The sequence below is a fragment of the Paramacrobiotus metropolitanus genome, unplaced genomic scaffold (assembly GCF_019649055.1).
Source record: "Paramacrobiotus metropolitanus isolate TYO unplaced genomic scaffold, Prichtersi_v1.0 Parri_scaffold0000025, whole genome shotgun sequence".
NCBI lineage: Eukaryota > Metazoa > Tardigrada > Eutardigrada > Parachela > Macrobiotidae > Paramacrobiotus > Paramacrobiotus metropolitanus.
In genome coordinates this window covers 751,138-776,731 of record NW_026570245.1, presented here as the reverse complement: position 1 = coordinate 776,731, position 25,594 = coordinate 751,138, and positions in this window count along the sequence as shown.

The window sequence follows — 25,594 nt, the reverse complement described above, 5'->3', positions numbered from 1 at the left end:
GCGCCGCCGGCGTGGAAGGCCTTCTCATGTCGCACTGGTATTGATTGGTAAAGATTCTGGCAGAATTCTGTTGTGGCAGACATCACCCAGGCTTCTTTTATCAGATGACGCAACTGCGCCAGGTTCTGTGGCTGGAAACGGGTGATATATTGCTTCATCACAGTCCATAAATTTTCTATCACGTTTAAATCCGGAGACCGCGCGGGCCAGTCGGCCACAATGATTCCCTCTCTCTCGAAAAAAATTCGTACACTAGCCGCCGTATGGATTCTTGCATTGTCTTGAACGAATGTGTAACCGCGGAGAGTCTATGGTCCTGGGCCGTTCATTGCCGGTAACAGCGTCTCGGTAAGCAGGTCCTCATATTTTTCCGCACTTTGAGTGCCGTCTAAAATCCGGATGCACAGACCGCCTTCCGCTCCGATGCAGCCCAAATCATCAGCCCCTTTCTTTCTCGCACCCGTGGAACCTGCAAATCAGTCCCAAAACGATCTTCTTCTGGCGCTTTCCACATCGTAACTTTCCGCCCCTGAAGCGTAACGTACATTTCGTCGCTGTGCAACATCTGATAAAATAGTAATGGCTGTTGGGCATCCTCCCGCTGGCGACGCTTCCATTCTTCGAATAAGTACAACTGCGCAGCTACGTATTCCAGGCGCTTGCGTTTGTGGTCTCCTGTCAAATCATCCCGAACTGCCCCTACCTTGGACCATCCTGCATCCTGCAGGCGCGCATGAATACTTGACCGGCACAATCCGTCTGGATGCAGATTGCAGCGCGCTCCATGCAGCGGCGATGTTACGTTTGGAATCAAACCGATCCAGGATTTGCTTTTATTAAACATTTTAGCAAGGGAAGATAAGCTATGAGTCTGTCGAGCTCGATGCAATGCAATCGCCAACGTGCAATCAGTAATTTGAAAGTGATATGGATATTATCACCGCGATATTGTATTGCACGGCAAAGATAATACTGTTACAAAAGCATAAAATTAATATCAATTATGATGGCAATAAATAAATTATAAATGCTAAACATATCAAACATTAAAATGTATTTCACAGATACAGTAACTGCAACACATGCAGATTTGTTGCTTATTCACGTTGAATACGCATACTCATGTGGCGTCACGTGTCGAAGCACATTAAATGGCTCAAGCCTACGTTTCTTTAAATTCCCGCTTACAGCGGTCAAAGAATTGCTGGACGGGCTTGTACATGCGGCAGTGCACTTGTACGAACCGGATATTTTGAACAACTGAGCCGTACAGCACACTGCGCCGCATGCGTTTGGAATGCTGTTGGTGGGAGTGTACGCCCGTTTAATCCTAGTCTAGACTGTATAACTGTAGCAGCTAAATTAACATAGTTTGCTGCAGCCTGTCGTACAGGAAGAAAATTTTTATTAAAATTGCTCAGAAGTTAAACAAAAAACGGCATTCCTTCAAAAGTGGTTCGAGTGCATTGCTCCCCCATTGCGTGAACAATGGAAACCATTTTTTTAAGCCGATAAAACGCGTCCGTCTCTACATAAAACAGTTGAATAACTGAAGTAGTCCGTACGGATAATAAATAACACAGAAGTTTGCAGCTGGGCCACTGTGAATTTCCGCACAATTTTAATTGACACAGTTTTTAGCGAGTATGTCACAACTTTTCAAAACACTTTTTTTGATTTGAGTAGCTAACAAATTATTAATCGAACAAATCTAAAATTTTGTGGTACGACAAGTAGCTGAAGAATAGCGAAAAAAATCTGAGATCGCCATTTTGTTGGGCCACCCGGTACAAGTAGTGGTAGCTCTTGTCACTCATTCACCTAACAATCTGGACATCTCGCTTTTCCACGGAACCCCCACGGAATGCCGCCGGTTTGGTTCGGTCGGTTGGTTTGGACTGCGACACAGCACACCCAGACAGCAACCCGCATAAAGGAAAATGCCGACGTAATTACGTACTTCTGCCCGAGAAGATATAGCGCTAGTTTAGCGTCAACTCGGTTTCGGTCCGGTTTTTGACCGGTCCGCGGTTCGGTTTGTAATCGGTTCGGTTTTCAGTCGGTTTGAACCGGACTGGAGCCGATTGCCCCTTTCTTTGGTTTATTTTTTCCCCACCCTCTTTTTCGTATGAACATGAATGAACATGAAACATACACACCGTTCCAAACTAACAGAAGAAAGCCCAGCACTTATGGAAAATGGCACCCCGGCGAATTGGGCACAGCAGCAGCTTGCTTGAACATTTTGCACAGCAAACTAAATGACCGCATGGTCTGAACATGATTTCCGAATCATTTTCATAGCAGACTTTACAGCGTAATTTTTCTTTGCGGTCTTCAGAAGTTGTGGTTGGCGGAGCTTTTCGCGATAGTCCAGAACATGTTGTGTTGGCGTTTTTTTCGAACATCGTTGATGAACGCTGAGCCCCTTGTTTGAACAAGATACGGACATTTTGGGTAAGTCCAAGCGTGCTCTTCCCACGGAACATCATCTTTGTCCCAAGCATGAAGTGCACCAACACAGTGAAAACAGCGTACACAATCATCTTGGCCTTCATAATAAAAGCCGGCAGCCATATTTCTGTAATGTTGGTGTTTGTTGGCAGACAATTCAGCATAAGTAGCAAAGCGTGTTCTGTAGTCTCCCATTGTCGGTGAGTGCTGAATATGTTTTCCCGATCCGGATTCTTTCATACCCCTTACACAGTCTGGACGGGCTAAGCGGTGTCGGTAGTATGGTTTATACTGTGAGTTCACCCAGTCACCCATAACATAGTCGCAGTATGCGCAGTGAATTTCGTCATGCTGCCCTTGATGAAAGAACCCTTGGCTTGCCAGTTCTCCAGGGGTAAAAAGCGACTGGTCGGGCCAGTTTTGAAAACTCTTGAAGCGATTGCTCATCTGTGTTATATCCATTTTGAAAATAAACTGAACAGTAGCCATGAAAGACCGAGGTTTATATAGTAATTTAAGTCCGTGTCAAGTCGAGACGAAACCTCTGCACTGTGTGCTTGCCACCTATTGGATCATCAGTACTTCGCCCAACCCTAGTTATACCGCAATGTTGTCGTACTACTCAGATTGGAGGTTTTCACGTACGTCATTATTTGGAGTTGTGGACATTAACTATTATTCACTGTCTTGTGTCTTTGTGGTACAGGTTGAGCCTGGAACTAATGTTGTGGTATGTTGTACTATTGTTGTACTAATGTTGTACTAGCCAACTGTGTTATGTTGTAGTGGGTAGCGATTTGTATTAAACTGCGTTAAACAGAGTGTGTGGGTGGTGCCATGTAATAAACTATGCTGACCAGTTTGTTTGTAAGCACAAAGAAGCTCTGTCTAGCTTAATCATTAAATCAAGTTTTTAGTCTGTCTGTTAAGATACTATTACATTGTACCTATTCATTGAGTAATCGAATGTCTTGAATAGCTCCGGTTAGATTTCCATGCAAACGGAACTACCGTATTGTTCTATTAGACCAGTGGCTTCGTTCTTTTATATAAAATGTTTTTAATCCGGGTTCAACGTGTTTGTAGTCGGGAGTTTATTGTTTGTCGAATCATACACTAGTCGTCTTTTGAGTCAACAAAACAAAACCTTTTTATCAACAGAGCTTTCAATAGTATCCGTGTTAATAAGATAGCTAGTTACGTAACTCAGTGGTCCGAGCGAAGCGAGGACCACGCGCGCCCTCTCGGTGTGTGCGCGTGAACTCGACGCCCAATTTCAAGTCAGTATATAAGATAGCTGATGCATTAGTATGCTCGTATTAGTTTAAGCACGCCCACATGGGTTCTGTCTGATATTAGCGCGTTTCAGTCACTCATTGTTTTCAGAACGGTTTTTACTGGTTGATTCCAAACTGAAGTACGCCCACGTAGGTTTCTGTCTGATATTAGCGCGTTTCAGTCACTCATTGTTTGCAAAACGGTTTTTACTGGTTGATTCCAAACTGAAGTACGCCCACGTCGGCTTCTGTCTGATATTAGCGCGTTTCAGTCACTCATTGTTTGCAAAACGGTTTTTACTGGTTGATTCCAAACTGAAGTACGCCCACGTAGGTTTCTGTCTGATATTAGCACGTTTCAGTTGCTATTGGTAATACAAGTAATGGTGGTATTGTTCAGTGAAACGTTACCGTTGGTTGCCAGTCTATTGAGTTTATTGTTTGTCGAATCATACACTAGTCGTCTTTTGAGTCAACAAAACAAAACCCTTTTATCAACAGAGCTTTCAGTAGTAACCGTGTTAATAAGATAGCTAGTTACGTAACTCAGTGGTCCGAGCGAAGCGAGGACCACGCGCGCCCTCTCGGTGTGTGCGCGCGAAGTTTCCGCCTGGCCTCGCTTCGCTCGGCCGCGGCTTCGACTTGGCGCATGCGCCTCGAGGGCGCTTTTTAATGGAGCGCTGACGCGCTCCATTATAAAGCGCCTTTTTTTTGTTTTTTGTGACAAAATCAATACTTGTATATTTTTTTCCCTTCGTTTTTTTCATACCTTTGTCCGAACTGAAAGAATCGTATAGAGTAATGATGGGCGGCTCTGCCTTGTCTTCTTCGATGATAATAGGATTTCCGGCACTGCCAAGCGGATCATCTTTCACGGCGATAACGGTTAGAGTGTTAGGGAACGTGAACTTCTGCGGAACGAGAATCCAGTTGTTCAATGGCAATGGCGCCTTGAAGTGTTGCTCAGGATGGCCTTTGGTTGGAGACGGTGGGGTAGGAATAGTCGGAGGGACAGGCAAAGTATCTTCAATAGTCGTACCGTCAGCGAACGTTGCCTTGAAGGTAATAATATCCGTGGCAATGGTGGCGGTTTGACTAACTGGAAGCATCAAAGGAACCATATGCGTAGTTGCCGGCTGGTCAGCGGTGACAGATACTGCAACTGGTGGAGTGGGCTGGGGTGGCTCGGTGATGACAGCCGCCGACAATGGTGGAGTTTGTTGAGAAGGCAGTGGCTGGGGGGTGGGCTCCCGCTGCCGGGTGAAATCAAACCCGCCAAAGTCCGGTGTTGGAGAGCGGCTCGAAGGCGGAGATGGTGTTGGTGATTCAGCCGGCTGTCGGATTACGCGCTTGGCTGGGTTCTGTTTCTTCTTCGGCTTGGCTTTGGAAGTGGATGGCTTTGACGATGAAGCTTTGGCCTTAAGCTTCTTCTTCTTTCGATCACACTTCACGCTCCCAGCCATGATAATGTCGCACGTATCAAGATGTAAGTTGGTACGACTCGGATTAGGAACAATGGAATTGTCCAAGAAGCTCACGAACCACTAAACAAATAATCTGATTGTAACGAAAATTTTTATAAAAAATAAAAACTAAAAATTACCTCAACGAAATTGGCCTCATATAGCAGAGTGCCAATGACTTCTCCCTGTTTGCTCCAAGTGCAGGCACTCATGAACTTTCTGATACTCGCACTCAGATCTAATAAATTAACCTGTATTGTTAGTCTAAATTTTTCAACAAATAATAACGAAAACATACCGATATTATACTGGGCACACTCCCGACGCTCTTTCTCCGTGAAACCTTTCCACTGGGCTTTCAACCCCCGCACTATAGCTTTGGAATAATTTTGCTTATAACAAGTATAAAAAATCATTTAGAATTAAACAAATTTAAAAAAAATTTTGACACCAAAAATTGATAAGACTTACCCAATTGCTGGCGGCACCACTCCTGATAATCCGCAAGATATTGGAATGGAGCCATGGAAGATAAGATAAACTAAACTAACTGAAAATATCGAGGCGATCCTGGCAGGTATTCCAAGGTAGGTGGATAAAATTTAAAAAAACTTTGGAATGAAAAAATTTGCTTGGCCGCTGATGTTTTATACTCTAAAAATTGTAGGTTTCAACTCTCAAAATCTACAAAAACGTATTAACTATTGTTTTAGTTACTTGTACAACGCCACCCGTTAACTGAACTCTGTTGACCAGACTAAAAATTGAGGTTTAGACTAGCAACCAACTGTAACGTTTCACTGAACAATACCACCATTACTTGTATTACAAATAATAACTGAAACGTGCTAATATCAGACAGAACCCATGTGGGCGTGCTCAAACTAATACGAGCATACTGATGCATCAGCTATCTTATACACTGACTTGAAATTGGGCGTCGAGTTCACGCGCACACACCGAGAGGGCGCGCGTGGTCCTCGCTTCGCTCGGACCACTGAGTTACGTAACTAGCTATCTTATTAACACGGATACTATTGAAAGCTCTGTTGATAAAAAGGTTTTGTTTTGTTGACTCAAAAGACGACTAGTGTATGATTCGACAAACAATAAACTCCTGACTACAAACACGTTGGACCCGGATTAAAAACATTTTATATAAAAGAACGAAGCCACTGATCTAATAGAACAATACGGTAGTTCCGTTTGCATGGAAATCTAACTGGAGCTATTCATGACATTCGATTACTCAATGAATAGGTACAATGTAATAGTATCTTAACCTTTACAGCCGGACCTAATACTGTTACAACTTTACCGATATAGACAGACTAAAAACTTGATTTAATGATTAAGCTAGACAGAGCTTCTTTGTACTTACAAAGAAACTGGTCAGCATAGTTTATTACATGGCACCACCCACACACTCTGTTTAACGCAGTTTAATACAAATCGCTACCCACTACAACATAACACAGTTGGCTAGTACAACATTAGTACAACAATAGTACAACATACCACAACATTAGTTCCAGGCTCACCCTGTACCACAAAGACACAAGACGGTGAACAATAGTTAAAGTCCAAAAAAACAAAACAAATGTTTAAAAATCGAGTAATTTAAAAATTACGCAGACTGCTGGTTATTTATGGCGGCGACGGCTAGATTGAGAATTGTCTGGCGAGTCGGTAGAGCGCTTGCGCGTAGCTGAATGTCCGTATATTTTCTCCGGATAATGGTCCTTGGGCGAGTTAGCGATGCGGTCAATTTGGTCGAGGATAAAAGCTGGGAAAGAAGGCTATTGATTCTGTCAACGGTGGTTTGGCCCTCTGGTGAAAAGTCCGACACCGGCGTTAATGGGCGCGTAGCCGTGGAACGGAATGGTGTTGGCCTGCGGCGGCGGCGTTGGGGCGCATTCAGAAAGCGTGGTCGGCATTGATTGCGAGTCGGAGTAGTAAAGGCGTTAGAAGTGGAAGGCATTCCGGGTGACGGCGGAGTTGAAGAGCGGCGTCTACCTCGTGGCGCATCCAAAAGGCGTGAGCGGTATGGGCTGCGTGCAGGTGAGGGTGAAGTCAAACGAATTAAGTTGAAAGACTGCATTTGAGGTGGTGATGGCATTCGCTCTCGTGCAACGCGAGAAAAATTCCAACTTGAAATATGTGCTGGCTGCGTAAGGTAACGGCTCAAAGTTGACATGTCAGGAGAAGCGGGACTGTAATCCACAGCCACCAGCGTTGTGATCGTCGGTTCGGGTGTGTGTGAACGTTGTGGTAGGGAAAACGCTAGCTCTCGCTCGGTGTCGTCAGGCAACGGAGAGTAGACGTTGTCGTAGGCGGGAGTATAGACTTCGCCGTCGTTAATTGGAGTGTAGATGTGGACGTTGGCTGGAGCAGGATAGTCGTTTGCTGGAGTGTAAACGCCCAGAAACTGCGGAATTGGCGGTGCGTGATGCCCAGGTTGGGAGTCGGGTAAGGGATTCCCACCAATGAACGGAACGGTACCCGTCACGCCAAACTGGTAGACTGAGTTCTAAGCGGGGCAAGGACCATACGGTCCAACAAAAGATCATGAAAAAACTGCAAGTCATCCTGTAAATGGTAGAAATAATAAATAAAGATTACGGCTTACAATTTCACTAACAAAAATATATCGCTTTAAAACGAAGCAAAAAATAAAATAATTCTATTGTTGAATTTACCAGAATCATATCTGCCAAATGGATAGCGTGCACCCAATCATCGGGAAGATCATTCATGGCGCTAACGTTTGGACGTCGAGCCAGCATATCACGGCGTATACGAGTAGCAATTTCTGTTTAATACAATTTTGTTGCAATATTAGACAAAAAAAAAATTTGAAAAATTCTCTTACCGAATGCTCTGTTGGAAATGGCAGCCAGCTCTGGAGTCGTTGGAGTGTGAGTAAAAACATGAAAAAACTGGTCGATCTCCAGACAAGCGTAGCAAACGGACCCGCAAGATTAACCAGATTGTATGGTCGATACACGCCATCGGAGGAAGTGGATGATGCGTAGGACAATGAGGATGAAGAAAATGATGTGGATGCTACTGAATCTGTTCGGGAAGACATTATGAAAAGGTCACTCACTAACTCAAGCTTACTAACGGAACAGTCTACAGTGCTGGTATAAAGTAACGGTATAAGATCCAAGAAGCGTCCAAAAACTGCTGTTCGAGCAACTGATGGATTTTTACTGTGGCTGCAGTTGGTTTATATCAGCAAAAATTTGGTTTCCAGATTTTTACCGTACAGGTCTCTTTGTTTCCTTACCTGCGGTCTGGTTAAGATTGTTTTCTCTTCGTAGGACTAAGCCTAACTGTTTCCGTACATACATGTAGGAATAAAGTTTTAACCAACAAGGCAAAAAACGTACGGTTGAGTTTCTCAGTACAAGTGTTAAGAGAAAAGGCAAGTTTCTGTGGAATTTTGATATGTGTTAAAGTGAAGGAAAGTTGAGAGGAGTCCTATGAAAAGACACTGGAGTGCAAGCAATGAACAGTAATCCGTCTCACGACCCCGATAAGAGCCATTATGTTCTTGTTTTTTTTGGGTCAAGCGGCATTCTGATATACCCTGCATCCGTATTTCAGATCCTGAATAAGTCGCGTCAGCGGCCTGGTTTCTATTGTTTGAGAATTTTGACATAATGGCTGCCGTTCTCCTGTCGATTTGCCCTGTTGCCTAGCTAATATCCCGGATTCGTCGCGACACTGACTATGATTGCATTGTTTTACTAGCGACACAATCATGTTTATCTGGGTTACATGTTCTTTCGATTTGGTCTGGTACCTGGATATCTACGAGCCGAATTCCGACGCGACTGTGACCTGCTTGCTATTGTATCAAAAAACGGTTTTCCGGAGTCTCACAATGGTTCTCTCTAGACCCTTTCTACGGAATGGGTCAGAAGGAATTTTCCTTCTTAGCTCCACGTATGATACAGCCCAACCCACATCGTAAGAGAACCAGTGTCCACCAGACCAAGAACTCGCTCTTTCGGTGCAAATCAGTCTCGTTAAGGGTAGTGGGTGTTTACAAATCATCTGCAGCCAATGGCCGTGTACCAGGAAAAATTTCGAGTTCCAACTCAGATGATATAAGTCGATGTCTCTAACACAAAATCAAATCATTTGGACAGTTTTCGTTTACTCACCACTGCAACTGGATCTTCAGTATCTTCAATGGCCATTCCCGATTTTCCTGACGAGTTTCCACTGCTTGAAGAGCCCGCTGGTAGGTGCACACAGTATCTGCTGCTAGCTTATTTATTTTAAGAAACTGTCAAATTTAGTTTTCTAACATTAGTAAAAGGTGACCTTTCCTAATTCGATTGAGGCTCTTAATAACATAGTTGTTACTTTGTTGCCTAAAGAAAACCTCGGCTTTTTTTAGAAATCGCAAATGAATTATTTTTGGATTGGTTGGCTCTCAGTCCTTGCCGCAGGATCCGGCGCTATTCTGGCTACTTTAACCCAGCCTTTGCGTTGTGGACTGATCTCGCTTACTACATCCGCCATTTTGATGCCCTCATCCGGTTTCTCCACGTTGCTGAATTTCATGCATCCACTGTATTTCAGCTGTAAATTTTTTTCTTCGCCTAAAGTTTCACTTCGTAGTTCTTCTTTCATTTTGGCTCATGATTTATCGCTAATTTCAAAATTTCCTATGTAGAAGCAGTTGCATGATTTCTACTATTGGCTCAATGTTCCCACGCCGGATCTACCTGACGAATTTCCACTACTTGCACAATACACTGGTAAGCCACTAAATTTGTTGATTCGGTTTAAATGTTTTTGTGTTTTTCAATTCCAATATTTGAAACGTACTTATCCTTTTAGAACAAGTAAACGTCTTGATTGCGGAATGGGCTTTACGTACGGAGTTTGAGCAGATCCACACCTACTACACGTACTACTCGCAGGCCAAAAATATGTGGTTTGATTCTCACGTTAAAACATGTCGAAAAAAAGGCCGAGCGGTTACTTACCGGCGCTGCTAGCGCCGGTAAGTATCCACTCGCGCCCACTGAAACGCCCAAAGGTGTGGCTAAAACACTGTTGACCAATTGCATCGCATTACAGAAAACATCAGACCAATAAGCACATGCTACAGTAATTGAGCTCGTCTATAAAAGTTGCGCGGCACAAGAATTTTCTTCATTTCAATCTTTCACGTCTGGCGAAAATGACTTATCAGCTGTCTGCTTCTGATCATGCGGCCATTGCGGCCATACTTAGTGAGCGGTGGATGGATGTTGATGAAGAGCAGCAGGTTAATAATGCGTACCAGTTAACAGTCGAGGATCAAGCAGCCTTTGATCACATGCTAGCTAATCCCAGTGAGTTCAATGAACATGATGAACAGACTCTGACAACGGCTTTGCTGCACCTGGGTCAGGTTGATCAGCGAAGCCCGGGATTTTTGGCTGCCGCTCTTGCTCTTGCGCAACTAGACGACTGGCAGTATGAAGATCCCCAGCGCCGCAAGCTGGTGGAAATGTGGCTCGAGATGAGTCGCTACCCGATTTCTCAGGTCTCTTCCAACTGGTCAAAGAATCCATTGTATCCGTTCGCGTGAAGAATAACCTATGCTTACCCGCCGCGCTGTTTCTGGGAAAATTTCGCCTGACGCATGATTTCGAAGTACTTATTCATGGATTTCTTGAAACGGTTGCTGTCATGCTTGACGTGCTGATGTTTGAGGAACCAGGATCCACCAGCCGACATGATAGAACGCCAGATCCGTATGGTGAATGAATAAGTATAAATGGAGCAATAAGTATAAATGGAGCAACTATATACGCGCAAACCGCACCGAGAATTTGGAGGACGAAGCTGTAAAGATAATGGAAGAGTGCCTCTTGCCGCCTGGTCGTTACTGCGACCTTGATGACCTGGAAGTTCTGCAGAAGGAAGCCTTCCCACAGTTCCAAATCAAAGTCATTTCGGCCAATCAAGGTGATATGATAATTGCGCGGGTGCCAGAACGCAAGACGACCGACATGCAAGAGATTTTCTTGTTGTTGGATAATGAGCATTTTGACCTTGTCACCACGGCTACTGGGTTCTACTGCTCACCCTACTTCTGCAATGATTGCGATCGAACGTATCATCATAAAGAACGTCATCATTGCGAGGGGAAGTGTAGGTCCTGCTACCGCAACAACAGCGACTGTCTGGTGGAGAATCCTATTAACTGCACTGAATGCAGCCGTGGGTTCCACAACCAACAGTGCTACGAGATCCATAAGAAGAAGAGGAAAAATGGAAAGAATTATTGTGAGCAAATGTTCATTTGCCAGACATGCGGTGTTTTCGTGAATCTTTCCAGTCGTGGCAAAAACGTAAGACACCAGTGAGGCGGAATTTACTGCAACACGTGCAACGGCTTTTTCCTCAAAGCCACGCATTTGTGCTACATAAAACCACTCAAGCCATCGCCAGAATGGCAGCATGATGAAATGAAATACATTTTCTTCGATTACGAAACCTACAACGATCCAGTAAATGGGCACGTGCCCACGTGCATCGTTGCGCAGTATGCTGATGGTTCGAAAGTACGTTATCCGGAAGATGGTCAACCAATGAATACGGAAGTTGACGAAGCATTTGGGCGCTGGTTGTTTCAAGAAAAGCATCGGGGATTTACTATCATAGCGCACAATTTTCGGGGTTATGATGGACATTTTGTCCTGAAGTACATGTTGGACAATGGTTTAAAAGGAGTGGAGGTCATAAAACGTGGTACGCAGCTGTTGGAATTACGGTATCGTAAGCTGGGGATCCGGTCGCCTGATACACTCAACTTTCTGGCTTTGAAGTTGAACCAGTTACCAAAAGCGGTTGGCTTGAAAATCGAAGTTCAGAAAGGCGACTTCCCACACCGATTTAACAAGCCGGAAAATAGGGACAAAACTGATTTGCCCTGGCCAGAACCGGATCAGTACACGATTGATGGAATGCGAAAAAAGCAAAAAGAAGACTTCCTGAAGTAAGATGCTGAAGCTAAAACGGCTGCCAATGGGGTGTTCAATTTTCGCGAGCCGATGATGACATACTGCTCGAACGATGTGACGGTTTTGCGCGTTTGTGCGCTAAAGTTTATCAGCGATTACCAAGCTCTGACTTCGCTGAATCCTATGGAAAGTATGACCATGCCTTCGGCCTGTTACCGGTACTGGCGAATGTTTCACCTTCAGGAGAACAAAGTTGCAGCTTTATCCAGTCACGGACCGCACAGAAACCGACGGACTAGTATTCAAGCCACGCAATGGCTGGAGTGGGAGAACATGAGTGCAAATGGCCGTATACAACATGGTCGCAACGGAAAAGTAGTTAAAATTGGGCGATACTTCGTGGACGGTTTCGACGAGGACACACAAACCGTTTACGAGTACAACGGCTGCGTCTTCCATGGACATCCTTTCTGCACCGAAGAGAACGATGTTGTACCATACTCCAAAAAGAAAATGCGTGAAGTCTACGAGGAGTTCCAGGAACGCGAACGCTTCCTCGAAAGTCAGGGGTACATTGTGGAGGTGAAATGGAGCTGTGAATGGCTTAAGGAACGACAAGATCCCGATATTGCCGCATTTCTATTGAATATGAACATTCGGGAGCCAATGAATCTTCGTGACGCTTTCACAGGAGGCAGAACGAATGCGAGTCGATTGTATTACCAAGCAAAGGACAATGAAGAAATTAAACACTATGACATTGTCAGTCTATACCCATTCGTGAATAAGACCAAGGCGTATCCGGTTGGCCATCCTGAAGTAATCGTATCCAATTTCAAGGATGCCAAAGAATGTTTTGGCCTTGTCTTCTGTAAAGTAGCGGCTCCTGATCAATGCCTGTATCCAGTCTTGCCGGCCACGATAAACGGCAAACTTATGTTTGTTCTGTGCAAAAAATGCGCGATGGAAAAAGCGGCAAGTCGCTGCAAGCATACAGACGATGAGCGCTGTTTCGAAGGGGTTTGGGCTACACCAGACCTACATCATGCGATCAATATGAGGTATCGTGTTGTGGAAATGTATGAAATTGTGGCACTGGACGCAGTCTGACACCAAACTTTTTGCGGCATACATGGACAAGTTTTTGAAAGAAAAAATGGAAGCCTGTGGTTGGCCTGCGTGGTGCGATACCGAAGAAAAGAAAGCCAATTTTATTCGGATGGTTAAAGAGCGCGAAGGCATCTCCTTGGATCCTGATGCTATGGTTTTTGATGCTGGAAAGAAGAGCACTACCAAGGTTGTGGTGAACAGTCTTTGGGGTAAAACCGGTCAAAGTTGCGATATGAACTCAACGGAGTTTGTTTACGACACCAAACGCTATTCTGATCTGTGTCGTTCAAAAGTTATTGAAATACATGATGTCTATGGCGTAAACCCAACGTGTCTGATGGTAACACACTCGAAAGTGGACGACTTCAATGAAGGTATCAATGGCACGAATGATGTCATTGCCGCTTTCACCACCAGTCATGCGCGACTCATTCTGCTGTCCCTTATGGAAAAATTGGGCGAACGCCTCTTGCACTACGACACGGATTCCGTGATATTCATCCATCGTCCTGGTGACTGGCTTCCTGATACCGTCAGTATTCTTGGTGATTGGGATAACCAGATAAAAGCTGGCGAGAATTATATCGTCAAATTCGTGTGCTGCGGTCCAGAAGTGTACAGCTACGAAACCGATACGGGGCGTATTAAGTGTAAAAGATATGATGCAGAACGGATTCACGGAAGATATTCTGGACTGGGACTCGGTCACGAAGGAGCTGACGCGGACTGGAAAAGCCTTGGATTTCAACCAGCTGAAGCGACTACTGGATGGCGTGGATGGACATGTCCAGGTTGTATACCCAGAATGCAGCAAACGGAATGGAAAACCCCAAGAAGTTAATACTGTTCAGCTGGCTAAAAAATTGAAACTTGTTTACGATAAACGCATCATGTTGGATGATTTTACAACGCTGCCTTTTGGCACGCGATAAAAAAATAGGGTGGGGAAAAATAAATAAAAGAAAGGGGAAAACCTACTCTGTTTGCATTGTTTCGTCACTGACCGATAGATCCAACACCTCTTTCGTAATTTTTCTCGATTCTTCCAACTGCGTACGATTGTTGGACTTGACAAAATAGGAAACAATTTCTAGAGTATCGAAAACTACCAGCAGGATGGTAACCAGTACTGCAAAAAATACCGATGCTGTTTTTTTTGCTGTTGGTTTAACCATTTCTTATAAGGTCGTGTATAAATGTTGCGTCACGGACTACAGTCCTTAGTCGGAAGAACTTGTTGATGAATTTGCATACAAATTTGTCGTTAACCCCTTTATGCTTAGTGAGAGCTGACATAACATCTTTGTATGAGAACCCATAGCAGCGTAGTAAGACGAAGAACATACAATATTGACCGCATACGGTGCTATCATTGTTTTGTCGCTCACTTGTTCGACATTATGACAAAGTCATCGTCTATCCATTTTTTAATGTTATCTGAATAATCACCGGGATTTTTCCCGTACGAATCAAAAACCTCCATCGTTCCTGGTTTTATACAGAAGAATGCTACCCAGTGTTCACCCGCCGCACCTGACGGTTGGGTGTTTGATATGTATGCACCTGGAAATTCTTTTACTGGTAGTGTATCGCTTGCGAATACTCCGACAAAAATGTCGCGAACGTTAGGATCTTGTTTTAGCGCTGATTCTATTTGTAGGCTGTTCATGGCGCAAAGTCGAAAAGTACTTGGCGATTGTTGTTAATTTCGATAATTTTATCGAAGACCATCATAGCTACGCAAAGTATACCTTCGGGTAGTGGTTTTGCAAATTTAACATTGATATTTAAATTACCTTGCCTTATTAACGACAACCCTCCTCTGCCCGTGTGGCCGCGAGTGAAGTCAAACCCAAAAATATTAAAGCCGCCCTTGTTAAATACGGGTCTGTCAAATGGTAGTTCACCGTGGCCTTCATGCAGCCGCTCTAGAGTATCTAACCACCCTTCGTACCCCTCAATCCACGCACCGTTTTGGAAATCTAGGTTATACCCCGCGTAGGAAAAAGCTGTCCATCAATTTCTGCACTTAAGTTAGATATGTGGAAAAGATGAAAATTGAACGGTGTCGATTTAAATTCGCCCACAAACGAGCGATTGGGTGACATCGCAAAGAACATAACCTTGGGTAGCTGTCCAATGACAATATTCGTTCAGGATAGTTGCTGCTGACCTGTTTGCATTGTGGTCTGTCTTAAAGCGACCCGTTCAATATGGTATTTTGCATTAGTTGTGACTAGTTGCTTGGTCATAGCTGCTAAAAAGTCTGGCGCAGGCTTATACTTTCGAACTTTTAGCTTGGGTTTCGAATGGCAAAATGTTTTGGAGCAGCTAGATCACTATCAGCAAGAAAACAAAGATTTGCTCTGTTTCGTATCAGTTTAATGCTCAACTCGACACCAGGAATTAGCGGTCGGTCTTGTTGGAACAAGTCGCAGTGCAGTTTACCAGACAACTGCAACGGACGACAAGTCTGCAGCCATGTTCTACGCGTTTCAGTCCCTTACTATGAAACGTTGTTGCTCCAGTTATTTCATTTGTGTATAACGGGCCTTTTTCAAGGTCAGTGTCTAACGCAAATCCGCAGAGGGTCAACTGACTGTTCTGAGCCTGAACAGTGAAACCCAAGAGGGATTCAATGTACGCTCGAATATAATACAAAGGGCTGTTATCGGTTATATTGCGCCCTCCTAATGAAACCGTTACTGACTGGAACAAACTATGCAAAATATTGTTAATCGGGGCAAGACAGTTTTTTTCTTTAGGGTGAGCACCAGAAGAGTTAGTAACGTATAAATCACATGAAAATCTAATATCAGCTAAACTGATAAGCTCGGTTTGACACGGTGAAATCGTGAATACAATATCGTTTGAATCGTCGGTCACGGCTTGAGAAGGACCCAAGTCATAGTCATGTGTGTTCCACCTTTCCGCAAGCTTAGCTGGAAGATAAAACAAATGACTTTTCAACAGCATGAAGGGTTCTGAGCCAGCTTCAATAAGAGCCATCGTTACAGTTTGTCTTTTATAGCGTCTATCGCGCGTTGACGTTTCGTTGTTTTGATCATTCTCTTTCGACGACGACCCTTAATAGCCGACCCCTGTTGTTGAGCTGTGTTGCGTAATTTCTCGCTAACACGCTCAACAGCTTTATCGATCACTGATTCCACAGCCTTGCTGGCCATCGTTTTCATGTGAGGTTGTGCAGTTGCAATTAAATTGTTTATATGCGGTGCAGCTTTGCTGAATAAACCCTTTGCAAAGCCAATCACGCGACCCCAGAAACTACCACCTTTCATGGGCGCGCCACGATCATATGGCATACCGTACCCATGCTGCTTGGTAAAGATCTGGGTGTAGCGGTGCTCGTCAAATTTTAATTCCTGTAGAACCATTTTAATGCTTCTTTGGTCGAAAGTGAAGTTTAATTAATGATGTACCTAGATGAAAGAGTACTTCTTTCCCTAAATCATCCCGCAGTGCTATTTCTATAGTTTCAAATGTATGGTAGGCTAACGGCATATAATGTGGATTCTCAAAACGGATTACTGTCTCTCTAAACGAGTGAGCTTGAGTTAATATGGTGCGTAGTAAGGGCACCATTGAATCACCCACCAACCCATGTGTAATCACATCACAGTAGACATGCACGAGACGATTATGCTGTCCCGGATATAAAGTATGAGTCAGACTATGTGCACTGTTATATGAGTATTGCTGCAGTATGCCTAGCGCGCGCACGTATTCGGAGCCTAAAATTCAAAGCGACGCCGGGTGTGATGTGTAACTGAGCTGCTTGACCAATTACCATTATTTGGCCGAAGGTTTTCGAGTCCCTATCCTCCTCGTCTATCCTCAACAGTTTGTTAACCGTATGAAGTAAATGATTTTCATCCTCAAACACATGTTTATCGATAAATCTAGAAATTGTTCGTGGCATACCATGCTTCGAGATCATAATAGATAATCCCGTACTAAACTTTATACGCATAGGAGGTAGCATAATTTCTGACAGACCTACTTCCCCCGCACCGTCCAAGTCTATAGGTCTAGCGAGAAGCGTTGTAAACTTGCCTGGAGAGTTATCAGGGTATAACCCCTCTGACGCCGAAGACGTCAAAGTCATGTAAAAACTCATTCTAAATCTTCTTTGTTTTCCCAAGAGTCATAAGCTGGACCGTATCCATACCAACGTACTAAGTATTGGACTTTTCCTTTATGTTTTCTTTCCCTTAATATCCTGGAGATCCTGTGATATGACTTTTCTTTCATTGCAACTTTAGATAACTCTTCCGGATAAAACTTACCATCCACGGGCTTGCCGGCTAAATCTTCGACAGTGTAAAGGTAATGGCTCCCACTCCGTGTAGTGTGGGTTATTTTAAAGATTTCTTCTGTGAAACGAGTCTTATACCCTTTTCAAAAGTTTGTTTCTTTTTGGCCAAACGTACATGATCACCAACAGCAAATGCTGGTTTTAAATTTTTCATATCTTTCTGCTCATCAAATCTTCTGAAGAATTTGCTCAGCTTCCTCAGCACCTACTGTTTTCGGGGCTACACCTGTAGCCGAATGTTTTGTAGAATTGTATGCGGATAAAACCTTAGGAAGGACATCTATGAATCGGTATGTCTTGTTTTCGGTCATGAACACGTATAACCGCTCCTCAATTGTACGATTTAAACGTTCAACCATCGCACACTTCACGTCATCGTTTTTTGTTGTAAAAAAAGTAACGTTAAACTCTTCAAAAAGCTTACCCCTGTCTTTACCAACAAATTCCTTACCATTATCGCTTTGAACACGTAATGGAGGATAATCACTCTTGTAAATTTTCAAAAGCGCTTCGCGAATATCAGTAGGCCGTTTTGATTTAACCGGCTCAGCCCATGCATAACGAGAAAAGAATTCGATGCACATAAGAATGTATTTAAAGCCATCGTTGTAACTAGCAAATTTTGAAAATCCAAAAAATCAATTTGATGTTGGTCGCCAACATTAACGGAAATAATTTTTCGGCGTTTGAACTTGGAGCGAAAATGTTTGTGTTGTGTATATGCGTCATTGGTTTCTAAGTAAGCTTTGGTTTCTAAGTTTCTAAGTCTAACAGCCAGCTCTTTCATTCCTTCAATGGCTAGTTGGTTATTTTCCAAAGCCGGAACAGATCCATTGTCAGGTACTTGATATTCTAACACACCATCGGCAGTAAATTCTACTATCGGAATACTAGGTAGAGTAGGAGCGTATTCTATTGCAGCTTCTTAAGGGCTATCGGATTTTGGAATGCGTCTAACATGGACTTTTTTAACCAAAGGTGGTTTTTTTGGCTTTCGATAAACGTGTTTGACCACCAGTTTGCTTGGAAAAACTTGTATTTGCGGCTCACTAGGCACTTGTACATATTGTACAATTGGTTGTGATGGTACTTTGACACACTTGTATTCAACTAACGGTGGGGCTGTTGCTTGATTACGTTGTTCCTGAAATGTCGGAACAGCCTGCACAGCTTGATGGGTAACGTTTGGACTTGCCTGACTATATTGATCTTTAAGAAAACCTGTAGAATGAGCTTGTATACTTTTATAAATCATTATGGGTGATATATTGGGAGCGGTAGTCTCAAATGGCACCGTTTCCAACAACGGAGTCGCGGTTGGAGCGTTACCCGCATTGTTTAAGCGCTGGTAATCAAAAGCGGCCTTCGCCATGAGATGCTGTGTAATTTCATGATCGATCTCTTGAGCCTTTTTCCAAGCAGTCGGCGCAGGCACACTTTCCCGAGTATGCTTCAGTTTTAGAAACTCAGTTTCGGCAACTAAAACGTTCGTTTTCATTTTGTTAGAAAAGTTGAGGCTAATGTACATAACACTGGTAGCAAAACGTTGAGAAATCCGCCTTTTTGTTGTAATATTTTACGTTTCTTTGAACGGTCTGTACTGCGGTCAGCTAGACGCTTGATTTTTGAAGAATGTTTTCGAGCCCGAGCTAAATCAACTTTGCTAAGACCAGTGGGTTGCTTAACTAGGTTCAAGCAGGCTTCTGCGAATGCGCTTATTTGTTGTTTAGTTGCCAGCTGAACAAAGCTTCTTCTCTGACGTGGTGTCAGTAGCTTTAACGCTTCAATAAGTCGAAAAATATCTTCTGGGTTCATTGTTCTACGTATATTCGTCTATACTCAAGCACGTGCGACTGAAGGGGAACATCGTCTGGAGCTTCGGGTCTAAGTTTTATCAGTAAATATCCAAAAGGTTCCTTTATAGCCTTTCGATAGACCTCCTGCATGTGTGGCATACCTAACTGACGTGCAAGTGTTTTAACTTACTGAACGTCGCGAACTGATTTAAAAATTACCAAATACTGCGAATTCAAAGCAATATCACGCATGCTTCTTCCTTGCTTGTATAAATTTTGAGATATGAAAATTACAGAAACATTTTTATGATGAACGTCGCGAATAAAAATCGTAAAACACTGAGGGTTCCCAGCAATTTCTTCCATTAGATCATCTAAAACTAGCAGGCTCGGGACGTCTTTGTCAAAATATTTCTCATCTTCTAAGATGGGTCTAAGACCTTTAATAAGTTCAATATTTTTTTCAAAATCCTGGAAGGCATTTTGCCACGTAGCATAAGCATATACTATCCTAACAGGTGGTTGATTGAAGCTCTCCGTAAGAATTTGCAAGAGTTTCACTGTAAAAGTCGATTTTCCTGACATAGTTGGCCCAGAAATATAAATGGTGCATGGAGTTTTAAAGCGAAAATCAAAACTCAGCTTTTCCCTTTTAAATTTTTCCTGGCTTTTTGTTGCTAACTATCGGCACTTTACAATATATTGGATCACAAAAACTCTCAAATGGTGCTTCTGAAATGTTCAGATTTCTCCCCTTTTATAGACTTAGTGGTATACTTTTCAAGGAGGTTTTTAATTTGTTCAATTGTGCGTTGAATCTGCAACAGTGATCTCGCTCCGAGAACTACACACTTTCCAGTATGGAAAACGTTAACGGTAGTTTTCAATAACGGGAACCGTAGTTTGATCGCTGGAAAAAGCTCAGGTTCATAGAAGAATGCAACACTTGTTGGCTTTTGTTTTAAAATTTGGCTATACAGCTTATTTAAGTTTATTATTTCACTGTAAGCGTACGTACAGACTATATTTGCCACAAAGCGCTCCTTAATAGTCACGTCGATACAATTTAGAGTCAACATTCTCAGATACTCTTTTAATAGCCTTTTCGATTCTTCTATGGACTTACCACCTATTACGATTGCCTTGCCATTCTGGAAAATCTGGCAGAATGTATGTGACTGGTCTATAAGTCTGATATTAACTGCGCTAAAATTTTTCACCTTCGTAGCATGTTTCCCAAAAACCTCTAAAACCTGCTGAAGATCAACTTCCTTGTTGAGCTGCACCGCCAGAATAACGTTGTAGATCTCCATGACTGAACGCATTACTTGCGACAGTGTCAGCAAGAAGACTTTATATACTTCACTGCTGAAACTGTCGCAAAAAATGGCGTTTTCAGCCTTTTTTTTGCATAACAAAGGAGATAGTAGGAAACAAACAAGAATAATAGCAACAACAACAAACAAACAATTTTATTGTGTTAAGAAATATGAGAAGTACGATTAAACAATAAGAGCTTGCGCTTTAAAGCTGTCGTCCAAGATTCGGGCCACATCAGTGAATCCCACGTATGGTTGTTGAACAGAGCGCCCTGGATGAGAAAACATGATCGTACGCCCGTACTTCTCGTGCACCTTCAGAGTCAACTCTAGGCCAGCTAACGGTTCGCTCAGGCCTCTTGTTAGTGCGGGAAACAACCAGGCTTTCATCCTCATTCCGCTTTCCGGGCGTGGTCCGCGTTTGTGGCTGGAGCTCCTGAGGACGGCCACGGTTCTGTTGGCTGGTCTGGTCCTGGTTGCGAGTCTCGATGTAGTGGCGCAAGTCGTCTGGCTGCCGCGGTAGCGGTGCCAATGGCGCTGGCGCGTGCTGTTGAGTACGCGTCGAGTCATACTGACCCTTTAGGGCATCCAGCAGTCCTTCTTCCATCAGCTGTTTGGCCACTAGGTCCACCATCTGGTTGTCGATGGCAGCCATAAACTGGTCATATGTCGCCGAAGTTGACGCCCCACGCCCGTCGGGCTGAGGGCCTGGCGATGGCTGTTGCTGATGTGACTGGTCATGTATTTTCGGGACGGCCGCCCTGATAAACGGTCGGCACCCGTGCTACGAGGCCGGCTGTTCCGTTCATAATCGCGCTCTGCCTTCTTCTCTAATGCCGATTGGGTAAGAGTTGGCGGTTGTGTTTCCATGCTGCTCCAGCCGGGGAGTCTGTCGCCGCTGCGTTGCATATAGAGATCGTGGATCTCTATCTGTTCATGATCCCTCAGTAGGGGGATCAAATGGCGTCCATCTCGGCTGGTCATGTGGCAGTACGCGTCGAAGTTGCCTCTCACCACTTCTAGTTAGAAGCAATAGGCTCGTTCGCTTTCGTCGCGAAAACCGGGTCGCAAGTGGTACGCGCAGGGTAGGTACTCTCGTCGAGAGTTTTCCCTCCGGCCGGACAAGTCCAAACTGTTCCGTTTGCAGTCCGCGCATCCCGATTCATACTTCTGCTGCGGGGTGAATCCCATTCTCTGTTGTAACGGAAATTAAACATACAGAAAACTGGGGAGGTCTACTTCTAGGACTGGTCCCTATGATAATTACGCCCTATAAATTTACGTCCCTATGAATTTTACAACCCGTTCCCCCCTATGCCCTATGCAAGTTCTATGCCGGGTCACTGGTGGTAGGACTTCCGCTTCTGCTTCTTCTTGGTGGAAGCCAAAGTGGGGGTGTCGGCAGGACGAGGGCCGTAATGGTCTGGTGGGTCATTCAACCTTCGGTAGCGCTGCTGGGTCTCTGGCTCATCAACGGTTTGTTCGAGCCAACGTTCACGCAGCATCTTCTTGACGACGTGTCTAACGTCTTCAAAGATGGGGAATAAGCCTATGTTCCGGCCGTTGCCCGAGGCGTATTCCGTTCCATCAATCAGCTGCGGGTGATGCGCAATGTAGTACAGTTGGTAATGGCCCAGCAGTTGGTTGGCAATTTCTCCACGGGTGAGGCCAAGAGGGTGCTGTGTGGTCGTCAGCACAGTGAGAATGGCGTTGCTCCATTCCCAATATCCTTGAGGGGCCGCGTCACGTCTTTCCGGTGGGAACGTGTAAAAGATATCGCCGTTGGGCGTGTGAGTCCGCAGGATGGCGCCCTCATTGAATGCCATCTGGACATACTGCCTCACTTTGGATTTAGACAGCCCCGGGCCTTCCCATTTCTCAGTGAGCTGGTAGGCTAGATCCCTTGTGGCGTAAGTTGTACCCGTTTGGGACAACGCCTGTATGGCTGCCTTTACATATACCCATCCTTTGTCCATACTGGAGATTTTCATCTTCTTGGATGGATCTCCGCCCGGCAATTTTCTGGCCACCTTTGGTGGTGGTGGCGAAACATAGCCACTGGAGGAATTTCCATGCTATAGTCCGGTGGGACATTTATGGTCAGTTTGCCAGGGCTTTGGTCATCATCGTCAGTCCTCGGAGTCAGACTTCTGGGATGCCATTTCTTGGTCCTATTGGTCCTCCTCTTCATCTTCTTCTGATTCTGAGTCCTCTGGTCTGGAGTCCTCAGAATCTGAGTCATCAGGTGGCGGGGTTGGCGACTTCTTGCCGCGCCCTTTCTTGGCCGTAGTCTTTCGGCTCTTCGTTGAAATAACTGATGGGGCCGGTGAAGGCGGTCGGGACTGGCCAGCTGCGTTAGGCAGCGACACAGTGTCCCGCGGCGAGGGCCGTTGGCCTGTCGCACGCATGTTCGCCTCCTGCTGTTCCTTTCGCACGGCGTTCTCCCTTCGAGTAACTGATGGTCTCGGAGGCTTTTCCTGCGGCAGATTCTTTGGGCCTGGCAGTTTGGCCAGTTGAGTCATGTTATATGCCTCTTTGGCCCCGCCTTTAAGGTCTTTTGCCTTCGCTCCTACCGCTTTCTTTCTGCTCGGATCCCATCTAGTGCCAACGTCGTGCGACACATACAGAGACCGTTGCGTCTTCTGTGGGATGAATCCCGGGACAGCGAAGCGTAATGGTTCAGCGCGAAAGGCATTGGTGGTTTCCAGGACGCCGTCTCTAACCTGTGCTAGTAATTCGTTCACTAGTTGGTCATTCAATTTCCACGGATCCATCGTTCCCTTGTAGTAAAGGGCGTTGATTGTCCTGGAGATGTCCATCAAGGTGGAGCCTCTTGGGTCATGTAAGTACCCAATGGTCCGGCAGATTTGTTGAAAGTAGTTATCCCCGCTACGCGAGAGTCCAGATGGCCGATGGGCCACGTGGATTTCTGCCATGTCAGTCCAATCGCGATGTGTGCGGACCAGTAGGCCTGAGTCGTGAATAAGAGTGACCACCCGCCGCATATAGGGTGCCGTCAGTACGCGGTCCGTGAGCGGGAGTCCTCTAAATTATTGTCCGAATGCCATGCGGGCGCGTAGAAAGCTGGTGAGACACTGGTAAATGTCTCGGCCCGATTCCCTTCTCATAATTCTAGCGGTCGCTACCCATTGATCGACGTAACCCGCTAGGATTTCAAAATGTGGCTTCTGGTCCTGGGTCAGGAAATTCAGCTTCGTCATCCCAAGGTTATGGGAGCATGACTTCCTCAGAGGGCGGGTCTCCCTCTGGGACCGGTTCAAAGTCCTCCTCCCGATAGGGAGATGGCAGGGGTGGTAGTGGTCTTGGTTCAGCCAAGGGTTGTGAGGGCCCTGGTTTGTCCGGGCTGTCCGATAAAACCTGGACTTCTTCGTCGCCTGACAGCCGCTTTTCCAGCTGGGCGATCTTGGCCTCTTGTTTCTTTTTGTCCTTGGCCGCTTGTCTCTTTTGGCGGTTCCGTTCGGCCTCTGGGTTAGGTGCGGAGTGACCGTTGCGAAGGCGTTTCCTCTGCTTCTGGAGGGGTCCGTTTCTTCGTTTTAAACCTGGGCGACTGTGGGCCGCCAATTGTGGCTGGTGTGGCCGTTCGCTCCGGTGTGGCGGTCCTTCCTCCAGTCGATTTCCTGGCCGTTGGCCGGACGACTAAAGTGCCGCCTGATGTATCGCCTTCAATTCGGTTTGGCGTGGGCGTGGTGTCAGATGAAGCCGTTGGCTCATCGACTGCCATTGGACTTATCGGTGCACCAGTCAGTTGGACTGGTGTCGGCTTCTCCGGCGAGAGCTCGAAAGTTTTGTCGAGCAAACTCAAGTCCATTTCATCCTCCTGCGGTGGGATTTCCATACTGTCGTCCGCGGTAGCGGGTACGGCAGTGTCCGCAGGCTGGCTTGATGTTGGCCCAGGCACGGTTGGTGCTGGGGCCACTGTTGGGGCTTGGACCAAAGTTGGGTCCGCCGATGTTGAGGCGACTGATGCTTGTTCAGTGGTCGGCGCCGTTGGCGCTGCCGCTGTGTCTGGTCGCCATTCGTTAACTGGATCAAAGTCACCTGGGAGCTCCGTTGTTGCCGGGCCTGGTCGTTGGACTTTCCAGTAATCTTCAACAAATGTGCGGAGCCATCTTATAGTATGCTCCACGACAACTAACGAATCGCCGGTCGGCATCGTGTTGTTCGGTGTAAGTTCCCTAAGCAGGGCTATCCGATGGGATAGACTTTGCTGCTGTTGGGTCGGCCGGACCGCTTCCGGGTCAAATGGGCTGAGGTCCCTTATCTAGTTGGCCATGCGACGATCGATGTCCTTGGCGTCTCTGATCAGGGTTCTGACCCGTATCGCCACTGGGGTCGTCATTTGGAATGTACCTGTATCCACTTCGCATAACCTTCTTCGGCGCCGGGCTTCTTCCTCCACTCGCCATTGGTCGTAGAGAGTTCGGCGGCCCGATTCGCTGGATTCTGCAAGCGATATGATAGTGGACATGGCACCTGTTCTTGTAGTAATAGGTTGAGCCGTTGTGGCTCGCATGATCTGTTCCAGGCGTTCCGCGATTTCTGGTGGTGGCGCCAGTGTGGTTCGTCTTGGATGGATTTGTCATTCTGGCGCGACCATATGATCCGGCGGTGCCGTTAATCCCGGTACGGGAATAGGATCGGGCAGGTCCAGCCATTCAATGTCACTGTCGGTCTCCGTTTCCGATTGAGACGGAGTGGTTGGCCGACTGAATGCTGGCCCTGCTGCAAGCCTTTCAGTTGAGACCTGCATAATGCGCCTATAACGGTCTCACAGTTCTTCCGCCGGTCGACGGTCTGAGGAATGTGTTGGGACCAAGAGTCCGGTTCGGGCTCCGCGTGTT